Here is a 7,262-nt window from a genome sequence, read left to right on the forward strand (position 1 = left end):
TCAGGAAGATTTATATCGTCTTTTAAATTGTTGTGAATATAATAAACTGTCTTTGAATGTAAAAAAAAGTGCTTTAAGATGACCTTATCTAAATCTCAAAATATCCTTACTTCAAATTACTAACTCGTAAACCATCAGCTTACCTCTGTTAGTGAATTTGTTGATCTTGGTGTTGTGTTTGACTCGAACTTTTCATTTATAAATCATATTTGTCATTTACTTCCAAAAGTTTATAGTAATTTAGCATTTATTCGTAGATATGCTAAGGATTTTAGAGACCCTTACACTCGTAAAGCATTATTTAATTCCTTAGTGCGATCTAAACTTGAGTATGCCTCTATTATATGGAGCCCTATTTATAATTGTCACGCTTCTAGGATTGAGCGAGTTGAAAAGTTGTTTATTCGATTTGCCCTCGCTTCTCTTAACTTCTCAGATCCGATTCCTTCATATTACTCCCGGTGTAAACTAATAACTTAGCTATCGTTGAAAAATAGAAGGCGAACCCAATTACTCTTATTCGTCTTCGATCTTATCTCTGGCTCCATTGACTGCCCATTTCCTCTTGAGCAGGTTACCTTTAATGTGCCTCTCAGAACTCTTCGCTCTCGCATCCCCTTTTACGTTCCTGCCGTTTTTTTGCTTTTGCCGGTTTAAGGGGGCATGTGGGTACACCCAACATATGTAGTGTTATTCTATAGGCCAATACCTTTCAAACGATGCCTTATATATTATGTTCCGGCTACTAGTTGGAAAGCTATAGAGGTAAATGTGTTTTGGCTCTTGTCTCCACTACGAGATGCTTTGGTATGTATGTGGTGTCTGTACGTACCTTCATTTAATTTTTTTTTTTTTCAAACTTTCTGGAATTAAACTACAAAAAAACTAAGAAGGTTTTGTTCCAGGATGTCTTGATTCGTATGCCTTTGTGGGCGTGGCTGCTGCCTGAAATTCGAAAAAAGGCAATTTTTTAAACTACCACTGAGGCCGCACTACTCAGTCCATGTCATTGATGTGGATATCAGTAGAAGGGTCTTCAAACAAGCTATCTAACGCTATATTTTGTGTTTATAAAATATAAATATGTCATAACGTTATCTCCTACAAAAATAAAAATCGGGCTGCTGAAAATGTACATTTCGGGCATTTTCACAAAAATTGGTCAGTCGATTTTATTCTAGGTTTCCACAAGTCTAGCCCAAAACCTTAGCTTTCATCTAGTATATAGCTTATATCTGGGAAAACTCTTGTTGTGGAGATATTGCTATTCAAATTGAAAAAATGTCGCTCTAAAAAGGGTCAAATGGTTAAAAATTAACCTATACAAATAAACTACGAGACAATCAGACGAATGCAGTTGTTTATTGTATCCAAAGTTGGTACCAAGTTGATAAGTTTTTATCATTTCTCATATTTTTTTTTTTATTTTTAAAATTTTCGAATACATATCCTTGATCATTAACTTTCGCTTTCTTCTGTATTCGAAAAATTATATGTTTCAATGGACACATCGATTTGAATACATAATTTAGGTTTAGATAATATTTTCAGCAATTTATTTGAGAGAAATAAAACATTTAGATTATTGTTTGTATCATCGTCGATTTTAAATTTGCTACCCCAAAATAATTGATATCAAATAAAACACCTCTTTGAGAAAAAATTTTCGAGTAACGAAAGCTGAACTGGAAACACAAAATTTATGAAATCAATTTTGTGACGAAAATTATAGTACGCATTTTTTAACTGCCTTTGAAACGTACAGAAAATCAAAAATATCGCAAAATAAGCAAAATATCGTCTACTGCTAGAAACACAAAATAAAAAACAGAACTTTTGCAACGATTCGTATGAATAAAAAAGATTTTCCCTACGTTTCCAAGGCAGTTAAAAAATTTGTATAATTTTCGTCACCAAATTGATATCATAAATTTTGTGCTTCTAGTTCAGCTTTCGTCACTCGAAAATTTTAAAAAGTGAGGTACCAAATTAAAGGGCCTAGGGTGTGGATGTCCAAAAAGGTTTTTCTTTTTCGAAAAAAGTTGCCACTTGTTAAGAAATTAAGCTCAAATTAATTAAAAAGTTAAATCAATTACTAAATATGGGTATCAATCGAAACGGTTTTGAAAAGGATTTATAACTTAACTAGGTATAAGAGGGTTGCCACATGTTAAAAAAAGATAATTCAATTTTAATTAAACGAATTTGGTAAGTGAATAAGGTATCGGTATATGGGTGTCATACAAAAGAGGTTTAAGAAGGTAGTAGTTTGAAAATATTTTGAATAGGGTTACCACCTATTTGAGAAGTCTAATTGAAGTAGTTTTTATATGAAATATTAACGATGGATGTCAAATAAAAGAGCTTCAAGAAATACTTAGTTTGACAATTTAGAGCACTTTTGATATTTTTGAGGGTTGCCCCAGTTTAAAGGGCTAAACTAAAATTATTTAATAAGTGAAATGAATTACTAACCGATGGTTATCAATGGAAATGGGTTTAAAATCCTTTATTTAAGAACAATATTTAGGTGGATTGCCAAGTGTTTAAAAAATACATTTCCACTTAATTCATCAGTTACATGAAATATTTATAACAATGTCAGACGAAAAATATTTAAGGAAATTTTAGTTGGAAAATAATTTTTAAGAGGGTTGCCGCCTGTTTTGAAAGTGGTATTTCGTTTAATTACACATAAGTTACATGAAATTTTAAAATATGGTTATCAATAGAAGGAGTGTTAAGAAATCTTTAAGCTGATCATTTGTTTTTCTTTTTTGCTGAAAAAATTAAGCTCAAATTATTTAAGAAGTTAAATGGATTGTCAAAAGATGGATATCAATCGAAATGGGTTTGAAAATAATTTATTTCTGAACTGTACTTAGGAGAGTTGCCATGTGCGTAAAAAAATTAAATTCAACTTGATTCATCAGTTAATTGAAATATATATAGAAATGCCAGGCGAAAGATTTTAGTTTGAAAATACTTTTAAATGGGTTGCCACCTGTTTGAAAAGTCGAATTTGTTTTACTTATACGAAAGATACATAAATGAAATATCGAAATATTAGTGTCAAACGAAAGAGTTTTTAGAAAACTATTATAGGCTGATAATATTTTTAATTAGAGTTGCCATCTATGTTTTTTTTTAAAGGTCATCACATCTGCACCGTTATTTCGAATTTCCAAAATGAGAATTCAAATTAAAGAACTGGTATTCTCTTTAGATGTGCACAGGTTTTATTTTTTGAAGTTACAGGGAGTTTTGAAATTTGATGAAATGAAAACCGACACCATGTGAGACCTCTCATCACAGAGAAATGGTTTAGATTAATCATAATAATAGGAATATTTTTAGAGGTTTTTGAATAGGGTTTTACCTGTTTAAAAAATGTAATTAAATTTTGGCGTTTTGACGCCATGTGGGTTCACTAGTAGTTTTTATTCCTACAGCGGATAGTGTTTAACTACAAAACATGCTGTGCTCTTAGTTAAAGCTGGGAGCTGTATTTCAATATGGCTGTCAAAAGCAGGAATTTTAAGAAGGCTTACAGCCAAAAATATTTTTGTGGAGGGTTGCCGCCTGTTTGAAAATTTCAATTTAATGTAATTAATAAAATAAATTAAAAAATAGCAATTCGGGTACAAAACTCTAGAGATTTAGTAAATTTCAATGCCAAAAATATTTATGAGGAAGGTTGCCACCTGTTTGGAAAACTGTATTCAATTAAAAGCATGAAATAAATGAAATATTACAATACGGGCACTAAACAATACTATAATACTTTTAAGGTGCGGTGAAGCACGCCGAGTATTGCTAGTATAAGATAAAATAAAACAAAAGAAAAAGTAAATATATAAGTAAAATAAAAATAAAAAAAATAGAAATTTTAAAATTTATTTATTGGAAATTGGTCGGTACAAGGATCGAACTTTTTGCCTACCGAATTGTGATGCGCAGTTTTCCCCATCCTGGCATCGCGGCTGTAGAACTCTCTTGCTTAGTTTGCTTCGTTTATTTTTCGCTCACTATATACAAAAGCTGGCTGTTTTAGTCAGTGTTGCCTTCGGAACACTGCCTGTTATCCACATTAATTTATAAGACTTAATTCGAATCAACTGCAGTTAATTTCCAAGAAAATCACGAATTGACGAGTTGATCCGGATCAACGCTGCCGTCTGTGTATGCTTTTATGGTGTTCTGCTGTTTGAGTTCCTTATGACCTCTTGAAGTGTTGGTTCGGTGGCCTGATCTTTAGGAACGCGTGCTATGCGGTGAATAATCCTGATAACATCGACTACCCATTTTATTTTTTTTTTCTTGCTGTTTTGATGGTACAGGAAGATACCACTAAATGTTATCTAACAGCAGCCGAGTGTCCAGAACATTTTTGCTAAGTTGCTTCAATTGTAATTATAACAAATTTTGCTTTCCATCTGTTGGACTAACCAACCAGTCGGCTTCTCCGCATGCCACAACAATGACCACAACAGTTTCGAGTTTTTTTTCACTTCATTTTACTTCACCATTTTCGTCGGAACACTAATCAAAGCGTGTTACAAAAATTAAACATAGATCACTTCACCGTAAATATTTTCCTTAATTGATTACCTTAAAAGGCTAGTGTCTGGAACTTGCATAATTTAGCATAAATTTTGCTAGACCAATATATATTTATGACTCTTAATTATATAACTATTCCATTATTTCATGTTTTCCCTTCAGGTGTTGATAAGTTGATATGGTCAATCAAGAAATCCCCTAATGGCAGCAGGTCCAATTAGGTGTTACACATGCAGTGTTATATATTCGTACTCGGCCGCATTATGTCGCATATAAATATTTATAATTTATGAATGTTTGGAATGTGTTGCAAGTTGCACGCTCGGTAGTGATTTTTTCATCAAAGACATAGCGACTTTCTTCGCGGCATGCATAATTCCGGTCTAGTCATTCACTAGCAACTCCATAAATAGTTCCTTATTGGGCTATTCTTTTTTATATATAAATACATACTAGATATGTAGTAAATTATTAATTTTCATATTTATTGGTGTTGCATTGTTGGCATATTTGGATGCGTACGTGTGCGCTTGTGCGTGTAAGTACCGACCAGGCGCGTTGGTTCGTTGTCGCGCATCCGCAATGGAAATGTGTACCCGACGCCACCGCCTCTCCTAGAAAGTAGTAGGTACACACATTTGGTAAAAACAACAATAAATATTCTACTAATAATAATAATAATAATAATAGTTTTAATGGCAACGCAAAATGCCTAACAACCAGTTAATGCGGCGGCACTTGACGCAAAAGGGTGCGGCTCAACATCATCGTCACTATTGCTACATAGTAGTACATACATATGTATGTATTTTCTGTCAGCAATGCCTTTGCCTTGTCAACGTTATCGTCATCGTCATTGTCAATTACCTGTTAATATTGTTATTGCTATTGTTGTTTTTGTAGTGGCATGCAACACACGCGTACTTGCTGCACACTTGCAATGGCAGATGGATATGCCCGCATCCGCCTTTGCAAAATTCCTGAGGCGAACAAAAGCGATTGACAGCAATTGTATTGCATGTCACGTTGCTGTTGTTGGCTGTTGCACACCTTCTTGTTGCTGTTGATGTTGTTGTTCTTGGCACCATGGTTTTGTACTCACTGCTTTCGTTAATGATGATGACGCGCGTTCGATGGCTGCCATTGCCGCTAGCATTGTTGTTGATGAAATGCGCGCATGCGCAGCTCTGGCGATAACAAACAAACTTGTCTACCCATTTGTTGCTACTGCTGATGTTGATACTAACCAGTTTTTTTTTTGTTTGTTCATAATGTAATTTAGCGGTCACCTAGCACCGAGGGCATGCAATTTGTTGTAAAAAAAACTTTAAAGATATAAGAAAGTAGTGAAAAAATCATAATCAACAAACGCAAACACAATCGCACGCTAATTGCAGTGGAGCATTCTATCAAATACCAGTCGGTGTTGCGGCCAATAGTCGCGACCTAGTGTTCGATTTGTCGAAAAATTGGAATACCTTACAGCGCATAAAGAGTCAGAAGCGTTAGCAGGTTTGACACTACCTTAATTGCCGATTTAGTATTTTTCAAATCGAAATCGAATCCATCTCTAAGATACACATACGCGTGGAATATTGGAGAACCACAAACTTGGATGCGACTGAGGGGCAGCATTAATCCTCAAAAGTTTCCAAATACAAGGGTTCTAAGTTCATGAAATTGATAAAACTGAACAAGAGCACAGCCGCTTCACATTATTCCATAACTATATAATGGGCTGTATAACATTAATACTTATGGCAAAGACAGACGGCAACGTTGATTCGGATTAACGGCGCAGTTGAACTGATCAAATTTGTACCCAAAAAGACGGCAGTTATGCGGATTATCCAACCGCGAGATCATGGTTTCGAGTCCCAAGGCCAGTAGAACTTTCATAAATTGTTTTTTTTTTTTATTGATTAAATCGATACTTTTATTTAGAACAAAGAAAAATGGAATAAAATTAAATCTATCTATAAATCAAATAAAATTTAAAATAAATAAAAAATGTTTGGCAATCGCTCCCACCGAGCATCGAACCTGGGTCCTACTGATTTGTAGAGAGCGGCATGCACCATTCGGCTACCGTGAAATTTGCTTGCTTTGTTTACTTACTTCTGTACATACATTATACGCCTTAATTTTTAGGATTATCTGCATGACTTAATTCGTATCAACAGCGGTTAACTCACGAGATTCCGAATTGTCGAGTTGTTCCGGATCAATGCTGCCGTGTGTCTATGTTTTTAGACATAGCTCTTCGTATCTCTTCGCTGTTTGGCAAAGTTGGTTACTACATATATTTACCGTAATATAGAAAGGCCCTATCTCACATCGTCGCTGAAAAACAAAAATTCCTAACTAATTAAAAATCCCAAATTCACTTTATGATTGATTTAATGCATTTCATAGAATTATAGGTCCCCGCATCGTTTTATACAAGTGTTCACTGAATCGAAAATCCATCACTGAATCAAGGAAAAACTTTCCTTACTTTTAGGTCGAAAATTCTCCCGAATGAGTAATTTTTCTTCGGAATGTGTAAAAACGTACACGAAAATATGAAACCGTGGATGTAATCTATCATTTTGAAAAAATGTTGTGCATGAAAAGAGGATAAAACTTCTTTAGTGCTATTTCGTTCCCATTTTTCTTCATTTTGATTGCTGTTTTTCTCCAATTAAGAGACGTTTTTT

Source organism: Rhagoletis pomonella, unplaced genomic scaffold, assembly GCF_013731165.1.
Source record: "Rhagoletis pomonella isolate Grant_MI unplaced genomic scaffold, Rhpom_1.0 Rhpom_scaffold_00005, whole genome shotgun sequence".
NCBI classification, from domain to species: Eukaryota; Metazoa; Arthropoda; class Insecta; order Diptera; family Tephritidae; genus Rhagoletis; species Rhagoletis pomonella.